Raw genomic sequence first — 19605 nt, forward strand, 5'->3', positions numbered from 1 at the left:
CTATTATAAAGTTGAGGGGACTAAGGCTGGGGAGGAAATGGCTCCCTCAGTGAGTCAGTGGCAAAGCAATGATTGGAAGAGAATCTTCCAGATCTAAAGGTACTGCAAATCCACTGGGATCCTGCATAGGTACATGGTTTTTGTTTATTCCAATGGGGGGGTTACGAAGGAGAATGCCCTAGTAGATGGGTGTCCAAATTCCCTGTCCATGGAACTTCCCTGAGGATTGAAGGATGCAGACCTGAAGTGCTGAATCCAAGGATTTCACCCAACTCACATTCTGCCCTGTTTTCTGCTTCTGCTTCTTCCTGTCATCATCCTTCCTCCTCCACTTTCATAACCACTATATAAATTACCCCAGCAATTTAAAGAAAAGAGAAAAAAATAATAAGTTGAATAGGATCCAATCTTCTCCAGCAGGTGCCTTTGTCTGGGGAGAAAGCTCTCGAGTCTTCAGATGAATAAAAAAATAAAACACATGGAGAAAAAAATTGGATAAAATATAAATTAAAAAAGAAGAATGGAGCTGGCTTCAATCAATAACCCTTGAATTATTGACTGTTCTTACCATTGCATTCTTATACCCATCTAATCTTCTATGGGAATTTGAGAAATGGCACTTGTGTAGGTGATAAGATGCCCATTGTCAAAAGTCAAAATTCATTCCTATCCGAAACCCAATCACCTTATCCTCCTCCTCCCTCTTGAGCGATCTGGTCTCACCATGACGACATCATTTCCATGCCATATTAAATATAATCAAAAGAGCCATCTTGAGCACTTGGCAAGTTGTCATTTCAGGCAAGGGAAACTTATCTGAGCAGTAACTTTCCCCCTCCACTTTTGTCAGCAGAAATGTACTTTAAACAACTTTCTGGCTTTCAGATTTTTACATTTTTGAGTAGGGTTAACAATAAATCTGGAGAGAGAGAGAGAGACTGAGTGAGAGAGAAAACATTTAATCATTTTAAGAGGAAGTTAGACAAATCCATGGAGGAGACATCTATTCATGGCTATCAGGAACATAAGAAGCTGTCTAATACAGAGTGAGACCTTTGGTCCATCTAGCTCAGTATCATTCACACTGAATGGAAGCAGCTGAGTTTCATCCAGAGTTGTCTTTCCCATCCCCACCAAGAGATGCTGCAGATTGAACCTGGGACTTTCTGCATCTAAATTATTATTATTATTATTATTATTATTATTATTATTATTATTATTTATACCCCGCCCATCTGGCCGGGTTCCCCCAGCCACTCTGCGCGGCTTCCAACAAAATATTAAAATACAGAAGTCCATCAAACATTAAAAGCTTCCCTAAACAGGGCTGCCTTGAGATGCCTTCTAAAGGTCTGGTAATTGTTATTTTCTTTGACCTCTGGTGGGAGGGCATTCCACAGGGTGGGTGCCACTACCGAGAAGGCCCTCTGCCTGGTTCCCTGTAACTTGGCTTCTCGTAGCGAGGGAACCGCCAGAAGGCCCTCAGCGCTGGACCTCAGTGTCTAAAGCAGGTGATGGACCACTGAGCTATGACCCTTCCTCATCTTAGTCATTGATAGGTACATGGGAGGCCACCATCTTGCCTTATGTCTCAGGCAGCTAAATGCCTGCCAATAGTAGGCTGGTATATGGCTGCTCAGATCTTCCACTAGATGCATGGTGGCGAGGAGCACCGAGAGCAGGTGTGATCCTTCTCTTCACCCAGTGCCTTGTGTTTGCACACTCTGAATGGTGCAAACAGACACCCCCCCCCCAGGCACCTGTAGACAAACACTGCCATGCTTCTCAGAAACAGAGTTTAAGACGGGCCCAAAGAAATGAATACATGATTGGCAACAGGAGCTACATTGCATGATGCTCAACATTTTTGAATGACTTTCTCCCTACAGCCAGAGCCGCAAGGCAAGTGGTGGTGTTTGATCTGGGCACGGAGTTGCTGTGTGTCACTTCTCTGTTGCCAGCAATGAACAGCATCTCCAGCACAAGCCAGGGCAGGGCAGTGCTTTCCTGGACTCTCCCCTCTCCTCGGTACCTGCAGTAAAACTCTCCACCCCTTGGGTTCTTGAAATGAAAGAAGAATTGGAGGGGAGGGGAGTGTTAAAAGTGAGGCATCAGCGTGGCTGCTTTCTCTAGGGCATTGTGTCCAAATAGAAAAGAAAAGGTCTGGTGGTTTTTATTATGAAGATTTACAGCCAGGAGTTATTTTCCATGGCAATTCTGTCCAATGCATTTATGAGCCGCAATTACAAAGCATTTGGTACCCGGGAAAACAGGCTGGCGACAAAATTCCTGGAGTGTATCACTCAGAGGAGCAAACGCCATTGGTAATAAATACCACTGTTCATTAAGGCAAAAAACACAGAACACCAGCGAGGCATTGTTTGTGTGTAGAGCATTGTTTGTTGTAGCCCCCGCCCCCCTGCAAAACAACAGTCTTTTAAAAAATGAAGGTTTATGAGATGCTTCCCCTCTTCTTTTCTTAATGTTCAGGATCTCAGTAGCTCTGTTGCCACCTTCCCAAAGAGCAAAGAAAAGGCTCCACAGATATCATGAGGAAATATCCTCCGCTCGACCAACAAATTGTTTAATCTGCTTGGAAGTGCAAAATGTTGAGTGTCACACAGCTTTCTTAGGCAGAAATAAAATGCATTTATGTATTCGTTTCAATCATTGGTATCCCATTTTCTCCAGGTTTTGCTCACAATAACCGATTCAAATAATTCCATGCATTACCGCTCTATGTCACATGACGCCTGCCTGCACATCCTCCTTTTCACACCAGGCAAGCAGCAACCATTGAATAAATAAGGAATGGTAGCTAGTGGCCTTTCAGATGCTGCTGGACTTAAGCTCCCATCATCCCTGAACGTTGAAGATGCTGGCAGGAGCTGGTGGGAGTTGAAATCCAATAGCAACCGGAGAACCGCAAGTTCTCCACTATTGTTCCTATGTAAATAAAAAGAAAAGATGCTCACATTGGGATTATCCCTGTTAAATGTCCTTGGAAGAAAATAGCAGATTCAAATGTAATGTTATAAGTTTGTGGGGTGCCTGGATACCTCTCCTAATTCTGGACCCCCCACCCCCACCCACTCTAATTCCAGGTCGCCAGACGTTGAATTTAGCATGTTAAAACACAAGCCAGGTTAAAAAATAAGTCAGGCTGGCTTCCTGATGAAGTAATTGCCTGGAGATCGACAATTAAAAGAGCACAAAGAAATGGTTGATGGCCCATTAAGAAGGCCATTAAAAGAGACTCTCTGGGCTAGACTGCAAATAGCGCAGAAGAGATGGAGCCGGAGAGCGCTAGGATGCTCAGGTCCTGCTTCTGGGCTTCTCAGAGGCATATGGTGGACCACTGTGAAAAACAGGAGGTTGGACTAGATGGCGCCTTGGGTCTGATCTCTTCTCCTGGTTCCTCTCTTGGGTGCAATATGTCAGCTCTTGGCTCAAGGAAACCCCAAAGCTTTATTCAAGAAATCAGAACACAGTCTCCGCATCAGCTCAAAGCACAGGATACAAGATTCAGAGGCATGGGCATACCCAGCATGGGGCAGGGGGGCAGCTGCCCTCCCCTAGAAGCAGGGCACTGGAGAGGACAGACAGGGGCGCTGCCTGCTGTGCTCCACCTCAGCCTGCTTGGCTGAAATGAAATGGCAGCGGCAGCGAAGCTGCCTCCGTTGAGAAAAACCTGGACCTGGACCTGGGCTGTACTCACTGTGACTTGAAAGAGTGTGGGCTGAAGTTAGCCCAGGTCCAGGTTTCCTTCAACGGAGGCAGCTTCGCTGCTGCTGCCTCTTTTTAGTCACTGCTGCCATTAAAGGAGCGGGCGAGGCAGGAGTGCAAGCACGGGTGGCTCCATGTGCTGCCTTGCAAACGGCCCCCTTTTCTCTGGGGTGTGTGCACGTTGACCATGCCTCCTGGGGGGGATCCTGGCCACGTCACTGCCAGCTATCCAATCGGGTGGCTGGGGGCGTGGCTGGTGTGCCCCCCTAGCTTTGATCCTGGGTACGCCCATGTTCAGAGGTCTACAATGGATCATGGCTAGCAGTAGCTGATCTGTTGCCCCCCGCATGCCCCTCCCACTCTGCTTTTAAAGAGCAGGGCAGGACCAACCATCCATGCTGTTCTCATCCCAAGTGCGAAGATGGAGCTTGTAAGCGGGTGCTCTGGCAGGTGGGCTGGGTCTTTGGCAATGAGACCAGAGACCCTTGGAGACCCCCTTCTGCCTCCGGTTCATCCAGGCCTGCCACTTGGCTACTCTTTGGCTACCACAGAAATTACACCCTCTGGCACTGACCCACATGGTTCTCCCTCTCCGTGCCAGACCTCTCAAATTTCTGCATCGCTTAAATTCGGAGCCTCTTGCACCCCATTCTACAGCGCAGCGCCCAGTGCGACCGCACCACTTGCACTACCCTTAAACCACCTGTCCCTCTCCTTCTTTGACATCCAGCAATTATGACTACTTAGGCTCCTCCCGCCTCTAGCCTCTGGCTCCTCCTTATCCTCCCCCTCTGGTAGATCTTGGCAACGCCACTCCACCCTGGTGGGTGTGATGGCACCCATTTCACAAGCCACCAGGGCTGGATGGGTCTTTGGTTTGTTCCTATGTGCTTATGTTCTTAAGGCCAATCGTGTCCTCCAAACCCCGGACCCTGATTTGCAACCCACTTGTGGTTGCACCAGTTGCTTCTGCAATGGAATTCATTTTCCCATATGGTCCTCAGCTCTCAACGGGTGAAATATAACCGCAATGTTGCTAACTTCCTTTAAAGATGGGGTGGGGGTGGGGAGCAGTGACTGAATTCCCATTTGGTGAAATAATGCGAGGCTATAGCTCTTTCGGCAAATCAAGATATTATTGTCAAAATGCAATATTAATGACGCGGCTGCAACCATTTGTAATCTGGTCATCACAGAAGCAGCTGTTCCCATTTACATGTTGGTCTCCCCGAGTACATTATTAAGGTAATATTTTATTGTGAATTCTACCAGCTCAGGGGCTGCTTGCCTAACGCACGCCGTGAACATTTCTCCTTTTTATAACTAATCATTCTTTTCCTGTCTTGGCATGCGCTATAACCACCAGGCGCAGGGGGCTGCAAAACATTCCAGCACAAATTTGTGTACGTGTCCATTATGAATGAAAAATAAAATGCTGGGGAGGAAAGCTCTGGAAATCCTGCCAGGCCCGGGTTCCTCTTCTCCACACTTGCATTTAAAAATCAATCCATTCGAAGCGCCGCTGTTGTCAGGCATCGGTGCTTAAGGACTGGCTGGCTTCAACCCACACACCCAGCCCAATGTTTATACATGAGAAGGCAAATGCTGTGTAGATTAAAAAAAAATAACAATGAATTAGGTTAAAGTCCCACCAAGGGAGCTGGGATTTAGCAAAGGGAACGAGTGGGGAAGAGAAAGGGGGCAAGCACAGAGCGGTGCCGCTCGATGGACCTTGTTTTCTGAAGCAGAAGTTTGCAGAAATGTTTGATAAAGAAACCAGGAAATTATTGGCTCTGGTCTCATCTATGGTTGGCAGAAGGTTGCCTCCTTTACTGGTCCAAGGCAGGCCAATCCCTTTCTATTTTTGTTCTTAACACAGGAAGCTGCCTAATGGTGAATGGTCTGCCTAGCTCAATATTGTCTACACCAGGCATCCCCAAACTTCGGCCCTCCAGATGTTTTGGACTACAATTCCCATCATCCCTGACCACTGGTCCTGTTAGCTAGGGATCATGGGAGTTGTAGGCCAAAACATCTGGAGGGCCGCAGTTTGGGGGTGCCTGGTCTACACGGACTGGCAGGGTTTCAGGCAGTGGCCTCTTCCAGCCCTACCTGGCCAGGGATTGAACCTGGGACATTCTGCATGTGAAACAGGAGCTATGCCACTAAGCTATGGTCCTTCCCCTGTGTCCAAGGGAGTGACAGACCCTCCAAGTGTCCCTATTTTCCAGGGACACTCCTGGATTTGCAGAAGCTGTCCCAGTTTCTGATTTGATCCTAGAATGTTCCTCTTCTCCTTAGGATGTCCCTTTTTTCATCAGAGAAATGTTAGAGAGTATGGTAGGACGTCCCTATTTTCACTGGATAAATGTTGGAGGGTATGGAGATGGTTGGACAGTGTTCTTGAAGCCACCAACATGAGTCTGACCAAGCTGCGGGAGGCAGTGCAAGACAGGAGTGCCTGGCGTGCTATGGTCCATGGGGTCACGAAGAGTCGGACACGACTAAATGACTAAACAACAACAACATGGAGTTATGCAATCCCTGAGCCAAGGAGATTAGTAACTATACAACCTTTAGAAGACATCTAAAGGCAGCTCTGGATAGAGAAGTTGTTTAATGTTTTCTTATGTTTTTATATATGTTGGAAGCTGCTCAGAGTGGCTGGGGCAACCCAAGCAGATGGGTGGGGTATAAATAATAGCATTATTATTACAGGTAGGTAGCCGTGTTGGTCTGCCATAGTCAAAACAAAATAAAAAAAATCCTTCCAGTAGCACCTTAGAGACCAGCTAAGTTTGTTATTGGTATGAGCTTTCGTGTGCATGCATGCTTCTTCAGATAGCATTATTATTATTATTATTATTATTATTATTATTATTATTATTATTATTATTATTATTATTGACTTCCCTATTTCCATCATTTCCCCTGCCCACACTTATCCATATGATGCTCCCATAGGCCAAGAGTCATGTGATCTCTTGCAGGGTAGCTGATCACTAGGAAAGTCACATGGCAGGCTAGCAAGCCCAATGGTTGCATCACCCCAAGGGTTTGGGCATTGCTTCAGACTTACTAGCCAACTGTCATCTGCAAGACTGCACTGAACAAGAGATATGAGTGGGACTTTTGCTGGGTTTCGCTAGACCTGAATTAAAGAGAATGCCAGGGTTGAACCATACAGACCCTGAGGTCACCCTTTGCACCTGGCTGTGCCTGGTTTTCGTGGGCACCCAGCTTACCACCCTCCCTTCTGGCAGCTTGCAGCAGCCCCAAGCCTTCCCTGCCCTCTGCTAACTGGATTGATTAATCTCCCAGGATTTCAGTTCCCACCACACTTAATAACATTTTAATACTATTAATAATAAACAAGGACAAGTTGTGACAACTTTCAGCAAGATTCTGAAATAAAAGCAGCTCATACAATGCTGGCACGAAGGCTGGAATTAATTGTGCCCTTTTTCTATGGGTAGTTTGCCATTTATCCTTTCTAAAAAAATTAAGGTTCATGTAGGGGCAGTCCCCCCACCCTTTGTTCCTTGGAACCACGAGCAACTGAGGAGGAGGAATCTGGGAGAGCTCACAAACATTCCTTTTCATTATGATTCTCTCAACAGTGTCATTGTTAGTGCTGCCTTTCTTTTTAATTAATTGTCAGGTTGCATTGGAGAGGTGCCGTATTTTGTATTTATTATTTATTGTTGCACTGCCTATAGTTCACTTGTCACCAGCCCTAAGGCAGAAAATAATCGCAGTGCTGAAGAGAGATGTTGCAAGAGAGAAAGAGAGCGCACAGTAGAAGCACTGAGATGGTGCCAATATGAGCGCACTCAGTGACCTGACAGGATCGATCGTGTATCTTTCTTCTGGACCGGTTGGGTGACATACAGGCCAGTATTGCAAATGCCCTTCTGCAGGGAATCTGCACCTGGGGTATAAATGGCTGTCGAGGGAGCCTTCGCAGAACCGTTTTGCACACTGCTGTCTGGAACGACGCACGCACTGTGCTTTTAAAAATAATAATTACAAAGTACATTTTGCGAAAATTGAAATTCTGAGCCAGGAACAGCTGCAAGACTATGGGAATTCGGCAGATTTGCATGTTCTGCACAATTGCTTCTGGTTTTTCTTTTGCTAATCTGTGTGATTAATAAATGCATTAATAAATACATTGTTCAAATCCACTGCCGAGGCAACATACAATAAAATAATTGTGGATGCAATAGAAAAATGATTAGCACATCAAAATAAGCTAAAAACAGTCGTTCTACAAAGCAGTACAAGAATAGGCAGATCAATGAAAGCTAAATAGTCTGAGAAACTAAAAAAGATATCAGAGCAGACACCAGGCCAGCCTCTCTGGGGAGAGCATGCCAAAGACAGAAATCCAACCCTAGTTTTCCTAGTCATGGAAGAGAAAAGCAGGGTTATGTGGGGAACTGCTTAACCTCTGGGATTCTTCCTTAGACATCCATCTTGCATCTGAGATCTGAATGCTTTTAATGCTGGTGCCGTGCTGTTTTTATTGTAATTATATGTATGTTTTAAATGGATTTTATACATGTGGTATATACATTTAATTCTGCTAATGTTTTGTTGTTGTTGTTTAGTCATTTAGTCATGTCCGACTCTTTGTGACCCCATGGACCAGAGCACACCAGGCACTCCTGTCCAGGGCCGGCCGTAAGGCAAGGCTGGGTGGCGCAATGCGGCAGGGCACCGGGCCGCCAGGGGGGAGTCGCGCTGCGCGCTGCACCCGCCAGACAGCCACGTTGGGAAACGGGGGGGGGGGGGGGCGCCGGAGGGATCTTCGCACCACGGCGCCAGGGCACCAGATATGCTTAATACAGCCCTGCTCCTGTCTTCCACTGCCTCCCGCAGTTTGGTCAGACTCATGTTTGTAGCTTCGAGAACACTGTCCAACCATCTTGTCCTCTGTCGTCCCCTTCTCCTTGTGCCCTCAATCTTTCCCAGCATCAGGGTCTTTTCCAGGGAGTCTTCTCTTCTCATGAGGTGGCCAAAGTATTGGAGCCTCAGCTTCAGGATCTGTCCTTCCAGTGAGCACTCAGGGCTGATTTCCTTAAGAATGGATAGGTTTGATCTTCTTGCAGTCCATGGGACTCTCAAGAGTCTCCTCCAGCACCATAATTCAAAAGCATCAATTCTTTGGCGATCAGCCTTCTTCATGGTCCATCTCTCACTTCCATGCATCACTGGGAAAACCATAGCTTTAACTATATGGACAATGAGTGGTTTTTCTATGTTTTAAGTGATTTTTATCTGTAAACCACCTTGAGTCCAGTCAGGGGGGAAAGGCAGGGTATTAATCATCATCATCACCATCATCATCCCCATTATGGCTAGTTTTCTGGAAAAAGAGCTGCCGGAACTCAAGATGAACACCTCCCTCCTTCTCTTGGGGTACTATGGTGCCTGAGAGGTGCCAGAACTGAGATCTGGCTGAAAAAAAGCCCTGCCCAGGTAATGAAAATGGAAGTAATTTGTTGGGGTAATTTCTGTGGAACTGCCCGGAAGTATGTCTTCACAGCTACATGCCTAAATAATAACAATAACAATAACAATTTATTTATACTCCACCCATCTGGGCAGCTCCCAACAGAATATTAAAAACACGGTAAAACATCAAACGTTAGAGAGTTGTTTATTTCCTTGACATCTGATGGGAGGGCATTCCACAGGGCGGGTGCCACTAGCAAGAAGGCCCTCTGCCTGGTTCCCTGTAACTTCCCTTCTCGCAGGGAGGGAACCGCCAGAAGGTCCTTGGAGCTGGACCTCAGTGTCCGGGCTGAATGATAGGGGTGGAGACACTCCTTCAGGTATACTGGCCCAAGGCTGTTTAGGGCTTTAAAGGTCAGCACCAACCCTTTGAATTGTGCTCAGAAATGTATTCTGAGCCAATGTAGGTCTTTCAGGACCAGTGTTATGTGGTCTCGGTGGCCACTCCCAGTCACCACACTAGCAGCCGCATTCTGGATTAGATGTAGTTTCCAGGTCACCTTCAAAGGTGGCCCATTGCAGTAGAGCGCATTGCAGTAGTCCAAGTGGGTGATAACTAGAGCATGCAACAACAACAACAACAACAACAAAACTAATAAATATAAACAGATTCTCAGCTAGGCAAATTCTGCATTCAATATCACATTTTATAGTTTTCCCCAAAGAGCTGAGCCATATCCCCACAATCCCTTTCTACAAAACAATGGTGTCCACTGAGCTGTGGTGTAGTGGAGTGGAAATGCAGAGTTAAGCACAGCTCCAGGGCCATTTTCAGAGCAGCAGTGAACATGTCATCTGCCAGAACCAGTTGTCCTGCCGTCCTTACTCTGGCCAGCGGATGAGGTGATAAGAAGACTTTCAAATTTGTCTGTGACAGATTCACATATAGAGGAACCCAGAGAATGAGGCAAAACAAGAAGCTCCTCTTTCCTGCTTTGTGTTAGCAGTTTTAAATGGCAAAGGATCTTTTCATTTCATTTCATTTTTTGCAAGACTGTTTGCATTCCTGATGAAAAGCTAAAGGCTGCAGTTCAGCCAGCTGAAGATCTTTTGTTGAAACCCAGCGTGTTTTACAAGATGAACCTGTGCAGTCAGATGTAAGCACCACTGAGTTCAAAGAAGCTTACTCTCAGGAAATTCGGCACAGGGTGGCAGCCATGCTAATCCTAATAAAATGGGAATTACGCCATGTATTGCTGCTCTTTGGAGGTTGTGTGTGTGTGTAATATATGAAATAATGGATCAACATAGCCACCTGCAATTCTAAACTCTCCTTTGAGGTTCGCTATGGGAGGCTGCCATCATAAGCTCCTATGCTTCAGAATTTACCACTGCCATTGTGATTTTATTATAGCAACATCAGTGTATGTAGCGCTTTGCAGGGAAACATTAGCACAAGATGCAGCCCCTGCCCTGGGGAACTTAAAAATGTTGTTGTCTTCTGCAGTGTCCCTAAACTGGGGGGCAACTTTCCCTTTCGTATTTATTTATACACTGCATTGACTTCAGATCTCTCCAGGCAGGAATGTGCACACCCCTTTTGGAAAACAAAAGAGGTGTGGAACCAAGCTCGGCAGCTGAAATGGGAGTTGGTACCTGTCGTTGCCTTTCCACAACTGCGATGCTCCTCAAAAGCAGGATACTGCCCGTCAATGAATGTCAGAGGATACAAAGATACGAGAACAAGGGAGTTTTCCCATTGACTGTGTTGCAAAGAGGCCCATTAAATGCTAAGCTCCAGCCACTGGAACACAGAAAATGGTATTAAAGGATTTGCTTTTCATGTCCATAATTCAGAGTTAATGTACATTTGATGTTTAATGTATGAACCACAGGTGATTTCAAACTTGCAGGGCCTTTTCTAAATAGTGTTTTAATCTAAAGATTCTTTAAAAAAAGAGAGGTTCCGACACTCCACCTGTCAAACACAAGGAAAGAAGGGGAGAGGGAGAGAGAGAAAGGGAGCCGAGCAACATAAGAGAAAGCAATGTGGGCACCGGCTTTTGTTCAGTCTTTTATTGAGGTTTTACCTCTAATCTCTGCGGTTTTTTTGGATGCAATTTAAGATTAAGGAAATGAAAGGCAAAGGAAACCTGGGAATGGCTTGACAAGCAGGACAGGCAAAGAGGGTTCCCGAAGCAGCCTGGCAAGAGGTATGCAGCTGTGTGTCCCCCAAAAGGCCAGTCTGGAATGCTGGAGGAACATGCAGCTCACCAAAGCAAAAGATGGAGTGAGGTTCAGGGCATGTGGGACTTAGCTGAACCCATAAATGACCCAGGAGACAAAGAGGTTATCTGGAGTGCTTGTCCACTTTCCAAGCATTCACAGACCCTCCAAGTGTCCCTATTTTCCAGGGACACTTCTGGATTTACAGAAGCCATCCCGGTTTCAGATTTGATCCCTGAACGCCCCGCTTTCCCTTAGGATACCCTTATTTTCATCGGAGAAATGTTGGAGGGTATGGAGTTATGCAGCCCCTGAGCCAAGGAGATAAGTCACTATACAACCTTTAGAAGCCTTCTGAAGGCAGCCCTGTATAGGGAAGTTTTTAATGTTTAATGTTTTATTATGTTTTTAAATATGTTGGAAGCTTCACAGAGTGGCTGGGGCAACCCAGTCAGTTGGGCAGGGTGTAAATAAATTGTTGTTGTTGTTATCTAGGGATATGCTTTCATAAAGCCCCAGGTTCAGCCCTGGGCATCTCCACCTAAAAGGAGTTGGGTCCTATGGTTTCTCCCCATATTGAGGCTGAGAAAAAGCAGCTAGGTTAAGCCTATTTAGGTAGTGTTTCCATGGCTAAAAATGAATCTAAACTGGAGACATTCTGGTTCACTAATGCACTACACACAGCCACCCCAAGGCAATACAGTACCATATCCCCAGACCACAGCACGTGATGTCTATACTGAAACTTTGTACCAGTGGAAGCAGCCCAAGGTGAGTCCAAGGTGAGTCCATTGCCACTCTCCTGGCTCCAAAACATGAAGTAGAAGCTGAACTTCGCCGTCATTTTAATGTTTGACGGCCAGTTTGGAACTTGGCTCCAGTGGCCTGCAGTGTCAAAAGGTTGTGTTAAGCAGATCTAAGACAATCAAGCTCTTCCATGCATTGCTAATGATGAAGAGGCTGCTGACAAACGGAAAGGTCATCAAAGGACCTTACCAAATAATTATTAAATAATTTTGCCATTTGTTCAGGATCAGCGGCCACCTCGTTATGTAGATCAGCAAATGATATCTTAGTGGCCTGGGCACAGATCCAAAAAAAGGAGCAAGAAATGGCTTTAATAACTAGAGTCCGTTTTTGTTGTGGATGTTGATTTGGTGGTTTGCGCCACTGCCCGCCCCCCCCCCCAAAAAAGATTGATTAGTTGCATTCCGAAATGTTGGCTCTGCAGCATTATGAACAAGGAAATTGCTAAGGGTTTGGAAAAATAGCCAGAAGCCTCAAAAAGGAAATCTCGAATGCTTGCCATTTTGGAACACTAAATTCAGTCCAAAACGAAAGCCTTGGTGGGGAAAGTGATAAGGGCTTTCTAGTCGTACTGCCAAGCAAGAAATGGTTGTGCAGAACAACAGGTGTTTGCAATAACTGCTAAAGGCACCATCCTTTTTTTTCTTTTTTGATGGGCTGGGGAGTGATTCCCACAACAAAGGAAATATGGAGGGGCACCTTTATATTGTGGACTCTTTGTGTGCTGCTGGTTTCACTGCCAGATTCCCTACCACACATTGCTTTCCGCTCCCTATATGGATGGGCATGGAAAGTTGAATCCTTTGATTCCTGATGCAGACATGTGCAAAAATGATTTCTGAGCAAATTAAAGACTCCAGGGCACATGATAAAGCCATCTCCATCTTGCCGAAGCTAAGGAGGTCTTAGTCTTGTCAGCACCTGGCATTCTCATTCATTCATTTTAGCCATATAGTGCTTTTCCACACAGACACAAATCATGCTCAAAGTGGCTCACAACAAAGGAACAAAGATGCATTTAACAACAACAACAATTTATCACTTCTACCCCGCCCATCTGGCCGGGCCTCCCCAGCCACTCTGGGCGGCTTCCAACAGGATATTAAAAACACAATAAAACATCAAACATTAAAAAACCTCCCTAAACAGGGCTGCCTTCAGATGTCTTCTAAAAGTCAGATAGTTGTTTATTTCCTTGACATCTGGTGGGAGGGCGTTCCACAGGGCAGGTGCCACTACCGAGAAGGCCCTCTGCCTAGTTGATTTCAAACAAACACTACAAAAATTATTTCACATTAGCATAGCAAAACAATAACATAGCAACAATTTCGTAACAGCAAAACAATATCAATAACAATTTCATAATGATGTAGTAAAACAATAGCAAATATAACATACCCAGAAAAGACCCCACATTTCAGTACTATAAATATAACAGCATTACTTACACAACTTACAGCATCCAAAAGCAAAAATAACAAGGGAGCTTCACGCTTTCACCTTAGTCCTAGAAACAACCCTCCTATGATTGCATAAAGAGTGGGGATTGTGAAGCGTGGAGCCTGGAAAGCCCCAGAGAGCCACTGCCGGTCAGTGTAGGTTATGCTGACCTGGATGGACCAATGGTCTGACTCAGTAATAGGCAGCTTCCTAGGTTCCTGTTGTTCAGAGCTGGTGGGAAATATAAAAAATGGAGCTTAGGATAGCCCATTCTCTTTGCTAAAGGCATCTCTTTTACCATAACCGTGTAGGTAGCGCCTGCTGTTTTATTTTCAGCACAGATGCATTGTTTTAAAGATGCTTTCTAAGTAAAAAGTAAAAATATATATAATATTATCATTAATATTGTTATAGGTTTGGAGGATTCCCATGGGTCTCCCTTCCTGGCCTGTGATCCTGTATCCAGTGAGGTTTAGAAACTACTAGATAAGGCTGCTGAACTGGTAAGGTGAGTTTCTTTTGTAGGATAATGGCCTTTGTTGACCAGTTAAGTAGCACCATTTACATGTCCAAAAAGTGAGCTCTGGTGCCATAGAGACAAATGCCTTTTCCCACTTCACTTGGCTGGATAATAAGGAGAACAATAGGCCAAGTAGTGCTGCTGTGTGTGGGTGAACTTTAGCTGATGCTGGAATCTGGAGAGACAGAGACATGTCTTGCTATATGCTGATCCCCAAGCTGCAGCTTGGGCCTTCCTTGGAAACCCAATAGAGAAGCAAGATCAATTGATGAGTTAATACTGCAAGGCCCTCCATCTGCTACTCGGGTTGTATATATGTGTATATAGCCTAAAGACACCACTGTCTCCATTGACATTCATTCCAAAGAAACTGAACCCTAGGTGAGGGCAGGAACCCCTAGAGTCTCTCACCACTTAGAAATTGAGGTGAGAGCAACAATAGTACTACTGTACTCTAATGTTCCAGTGGAGTAGAGCTTGCCTCTGCTTTGCCAGTAGGAGTCATTGGGGCCCTTTCTTTGAGCCCTTTCAGTTGTGTGATGGGAGGGCCATTGAGGGTTTGTGGAGAGTTTCTGAGCAGGCCAAGAGAGGCTTATGTTGGACAGAGGCATTTGCACTTACAGATCTCCTTTCCCCAGCCAACCACACATGAGGGAAACATGCATATATATAAATGTAAATCCAAACACTCAAGACTAGGATTTTGTTCCCGTTCTGGGTCATGCACTTGCAGAGGTACCAAATCAGAGCAGCCCAGGCTGGGAGCACACAGATGCTTCAAAGGAATGATGTGTGGAGAATAAATAATGCAGAATCCAGTTGCAAAAGCAAAGAGTTTGAATTCTCCAGAGCACCTGCCAGCGAGGCTGCCTGTGGTTCCTTCCCCCTGATTTCCCTGGATCTTTTACTTCTGTTTAGACATCCAGCATTTCTCCCAAGTTCTCCCCGTGGAATCCTGATGGCTGTATTACACCAGCCGCAAGAGATGAGCTCGGCATCAGCGGTAATGGGATCGGAGACAAGAGCCATTAGTCATATCGTTTGTCCTTCACTTTTATTGGCCTAAAAAATCTAATTGGCTCCTGATTTGGAGAAGAAATAATAATCTTTTCCCTCCTCTACCTTTGCAAGTGGCTTGCCCGGTTGATTCCATCAGGGATTTCCAGTTCTGGCCATAGATTTCTGTGGGGCGTTCAAGACAGCCCTGGGTAAATTTCCAATGGGCCAGGTTATTAAGCTTTATTGCTACTAGAGCTGGAGCAAATGTATTATTGTATACTGTAAACACAACAGAAAATCTCCAGCTGGGTTTCTGCAACCTTTGTGACCAAGAGGAGATCAATATTTGTGCTTTGAAGGTGACAAGTACTACTGGACAGAAATCACAAATCCATATAAGGCTAATATAATATTGTGGTCTTTTTAAAAAAAACAAAACGAAAACTGCTCAATGGACAGAATCAGGGGATAGTTTTGACTGGCCAAGGGATACCCCTGATGAGTTGGGTAGCGGATCCTGATGGATTACAGCAGTGTCTGCCCCCCGGCTTGGTGTCTTCCAGATGTTACAGAATCCCACTGGCTCCAGTCGTCACAGTCCATGTAAGCAAAACATCTGGAGGGCACCAGGTTGGGGAATGTTGGGTTATAGAATGATGGGAAATTGGCGGGGGTGCTGTGGCCTGATGGAAATATTTTAAATATATTCCTGGCTCAAAATATCTTGTTTATTAAATACAATACACCTGATACTCAGCTAGAGTCGAGGTATTAAAGACACAGACAAAACGTATGGCAGTGTTGGCCGCTGTGATTCCATCTTGCATCTTCCCCTGGATGCAGGATCAATGAGTCATTTTCTGGTTCTGTCTATTAAGCACAGACTCTCACAACTAGCTTCCACACTAGCCCATCGCTCTGGGGTTGCTGCCTTCTCTTCATTCCCCCTTTTTATGGAGAATCCACATGGACATGATGCTAGATTGCTGCATTTCCAGAGTTTTCTGTGCTGCGCTCCTGCGTTGTTCTCAGACCTGATTTGTAGCGATTTTGCTTTTCTTGGTAGGCAATGGAATTACAGCAACAGCCTGTCCAGTACTTATGGGGGCTTCTAAGGGAGGGGCTTTGCCTTCAAAGTGAGAGCTTTATTTTTATTTTTATTTGAATTTTAAAAATAAACTTTATTGAAATTCATCTTAAAATACACTTCCCCAACTTCACCCATACTCACACAAAACAACAATATAGATAATAACAAAATCATAATCCACAAAATCATATATAATAAACTCATATCAAAAGTAAATCATATAGCAAAGTAATATTCAAAACACAACATAGAATAAAGTAACGTAAAATAAAACTTAGTAACAAACTCCAAAGGAGCAAGGAGAAAGAAAAAAGAAGGAGGGGGAAAAGAAAGAAAAAAAAAGGGGGGGAGAAAGAAGAGAAAAAAAGGGAGAGAGAAGAAAAGAGAGGGGAAAAAAAAACACCGAGAAAAAAAGAGAAAAAAATATTTAAAATTAAATCATAAAAAATCATAAAAAACTTCCGATTGTCGACTTAACGCTTATTCATACTATTCCTCTTTCACTTGTTTCCTCCTAATTCCCTAAAATAATATCTCTTATCCTTATTTACAGTAATTCCCTCTCCTTATGCATTCTTTAAGTTAAGCAGATCACCAACTCTGTTTTAATACCTTCTTTTTTAAAATAATCCTCCACTACCGTGTTTCTCATATTATAAGACATGTCTTATATTTATTTTTTCCTCAAAAAAAACCACTATGGCTTATTTTCAAGGGATGTCTTATTTTTTTCCTCCTCCTCCTGCCGTGGCCGGCATTGCTGCTACGCCTATCACTATGTCTTATTTTCGGGGTATGGCTTATATTCCTTGAATGCTTAAAAATCCTGCTATGGCTTATTTTATGGGTATGTCTTAAAATATGAGAAACAGGGTAGTTGCCATTCAATTTGGATCTTTTGCCTAGATACATTTCTAATTGCTGCCGTCATCTTGGCCAAATTCATGTATTCCACCATTTTGATTTGCCATTCCTCCACCCCTGGTAGGTCTTCCCCCTTCCATTTTTGTGCTATCAATACTCGAGCCGCCGCCCCTCCATATAATAAAATATTTCTCTTGTTTTTAGGCACGCTTTCTGGAATCATACTTAGCAGGAATATCTCTGGTGTTTTTTCAAAGGTTAATTTTAACATACTCTTCATTTTTTCATATATTTTGTTCCAAAATTCCTGTACACCTTCACACCACCACCAGCAATGCATATATGTGCCAATCTTTTTATGGCACTTCCAGCATTTATTTGGTTCTTGCTTATAAATCTTTCCTATTTTCTCTGGGGTCAAGTGCCATCTGTAGGCCATTTTCATTATGTTTTCTTTTATTGATGTGCATGCTGTGAATCTTAAACTTTCGGACCACAATTTGTCCCATTGCACGCTATAAATTGTTCTTCCTACGTCTTGTGCCCACTTAATCATACTGCACTTAACCAATTCATCTTTTAAATTCCATTCCAATAGGTATTTATATAAATTCGACAAATGCTTATCTTCTTTATCAATTAATATTTCTTGTAATTTTGATTTTTTCTCTTGGAAGCCAATTAATTTGTGTTTTTGGAATATGCTTTGCATTTGATTATACTGGAGCCAGCTTGTGCAATCTTCTTTCACCTGATTAAATGGTTTTAAAAGGTATTGCCCATCTTTATTTTCGATCAGCTCTTGGTATGTTTTCCATCTACCCTTCCTCGCTCCCCCTTTCATAGTTGTTATCTCGAATGGTGATAGCCACCAGGGGATTTTAGGTTCTAATATCTTTTTATTCTCCTCCCAAACTTTGAATAATGATTTTTTCACTACGTGGTCTGTGAATTCTCTATACCGTTTCTCCTTTTCATTCATTAAATACTCATGCCATCCATAACTGTTTCTAAAGCCTTCAATATCCAATAATTCCTTATCTTCTAGGATAATCCAATCTCTTATCCAACATAGATTAGCTGCAGCATAATATATTTTTAAATCAGGCACCCCCCATCCACCCCTTTCTTTACTATCGGTTAAGATTTTATATTGGATCCTTGGTTTTTTGTTATTCCATATAAATTTACTTAACTCCCTCCTCCATTCGTCAAATACCTCATTTTTCTCTATAATTGGCAGCATCTGAAATAAAAATAAAAATTTTGGTAAAATTGACATTTTTATGGCCGCGATTCTTCCCATCATTGTTAAATTCAAATTACTCCATCTTTCCAAATCAATTTTAATCTGTTTCCACATTCTCAAATAATTATTCTCATATAAATTTACATTATTTGCTGAGACTACTATCCCCAAATATTTTACACTTTTGACTATCTCCCACCCTGTATCAGATTCTAATTCCTCCAATTCCCTTCCCCTTATATTTTTAACAATCATTTTAGTTTTTTCTCTATTAATCTTGAATCCAGCTATTTCACCATATTCCTTTAATTTCAATTTTAGGGCAGGTATTGAGAAGCTTGGGTCTTCCACTATGATCATAATATCGTCCGCGAAGGCTCGGAGTTTAAATAAACTATTTTTAACCCTTAGACCTCTAATTTCTTCATTCTCTTTTATCTCGATTATCAAACTCTCTATTGAGAGGATAAATAAGAGAGGGGAAAGGGGGCACCCCTGTCTGGTACCTTTTCCTATCTCGAATTCTTCTGTTATATCTCCATTTATTATTAGGTTTGCTGATTGCTTATTATAAATTGCATTTATTCCATTTAAAAATTTATCCCCAATTCCAATTTTTCCTATTACTTTTTTTAAGAATTCCCAATTCAAATTATCAAATGCTTTTTCTGCATCAAGGAATACGAAAGCTGTTTTTTGACTAGGATTCCATTCTAAATATTCGATGGCATTTAGAAACAATCTCAGATTATTCGACATTTTCCTTTTTGGCAAGAATCCTTGCTGCTCTTTTCCAATTAACCTATTCAAAATCCCTTTTAGTCTATCTGCCAATATTGTCGCAAATATCTTATAGTCTGTATTCAGAAGGGATATAGGGCGGAAATTGCCCACCACGTCTTTTTTTGTCTCATCCTTCGGGATCAAGACTATATAAGCCTGTTGCCAGGTTTTGGGGGGGGATCCCTTCTCCAAAATTTCGTTAATCAATCTCTGATAGGTACTTATTATTTCTTCTCTAAACATTTTGTAATGTTGGCCTGTCAGGCCATCAGGGCCCGGGGATTTTCCCAACTTCAGCTTACTTATAGCCCTTGCTATTTCCTGATCCGTTATAGGACTATTTAATACCTTCCCTTCCTCCTCATTTATCTTGGCCAAATTACAATTTTTAAAATATTTTTCCAATTTGTCCTGACATATCTCTTCCTTCCTATATAACTT

Source organism: Zootoca vivipara, chromosome 14 (genome assembly GCF_965207765.1).
Source record: "Zootoca vivipara chromosome 14, rZooViv2.hap1.1, whole genome shotgun sequence".
Lineage (NCBI taxonomy): Eukaryota > Metazoa > Chordata > Lepidosauria > Squamata > Lacertidae > Zootoca > Zootoca vivipara.